The following is a 1283-nucleotide window of genomic DNA, read 5'->3' as shown; positions in this document are numbered from 1 at the left end:
TATGGGGTTAAATAATAGAAATGTTGAGCAGGGAATCATCAATTTGAGTACATCGGAAAATTAGACCATGCCTCTGCCTTCGAAATTAGAGATGGAGAAAAAAGAGGCTGGGAGAGAAGAGTGAACAAGTAGACGGCGTATTCTGTTAATATAGGAAATGACTCTTAAGCCTTCTCGAATCCACCTTCCTATCTCACTATTTACAGTATTATAAATAAATGAATCCATCTCTAATCCGCCTCCCTATCTTATTCTCTACAATATTATAAATAAATTAATCTCTATTTTTAACTTATCTTGAAAACTGTGTATTTTAACTCACGTTTTATTTTACTTCTTATTTCATTTATTTATTTTTATAAATTTTAATTTTAATTATTTTATTTTATTTATAATTTTAACACATACACAAAATTAATAATAAAATATGCAAATTAATAACTTAAGATACAAAATAATCATATACACATATAAATAAAATTAATAATTAATTAAATACATAAAATAATTAAATATATACATACATAATTAATAATTAAATACACAAATAAATAAATAAAAACACAAAAAGATTTTTCAAATAATTCTATAGAAATTCTAAAACAATTTCTGATCCTCGTTCAAATATACACATACACAAATTGATCTGGTCCATATAAATCACAAACCTAGTTTAAAGAAAGGAGTCGTTGGATGCTGGAGGAGGGAGTAGTCGTCGTCGCCACTGCTGCTAGAGTCGCCACCATCCTTGCTGGTAGTCGGATCTGATTCTTCTCCAGTAACGGATCTGGTTCTTTTCTGTCCCTGGTAGCTAGATCTGGTCCCCGGTGCCCCTTCTTCTCTATCGCAACTGTCGCTACTCCTCGTCTCGACCGCCGTTGCTGCTAGTCGCCAGTGTCTTCTTCAACTTTCAGGTGTAGCTGAGAGCCGTTGGAGTCTTCTTCAAATTTCAAATGCAGTAGAAAGCCATTGGAGAAATATAAGAAGCAAATTTTCACTCCTCAACTGCAAGGAGTTTTTTGAACTTTCATAAAAATTTGGGGAGAAAATCACTAGATAGGGAGACCCGTTGGAGATGATTTTTAGTGATTTCCTCCTCAAATTTTGACTTAGCGAGGATATGGCGCCCGCATTGAAGATGGCCTAAGGTTCCTACTAGAAACTTATGTGAAATTTGGCAAAAATCCACAAAGTACCATTAATGCAAATGGTTATAACAAGATTACATGTTAACTTAAAAATTATTTGTATTTTATGTATTTTTCATGAAAGGTATATACACT

Source organism: Diospyros lotus, chromosome 12 (assembly GCF_014633365.1).
Source record: "Diospyros lotus cultivar Yz01 chromosome 12, ASM1463336v1, whole genome shotgun sequence".
Lineage (NCBI taxonomy): Eukaryota > Viridiplantae > Streptophyta > Magnoliopsida > Ericales > Ebenaceae > Diospyros > Diospyros lotus.
Note: the sequence above shows the minus strand (reverse complement) of the source record.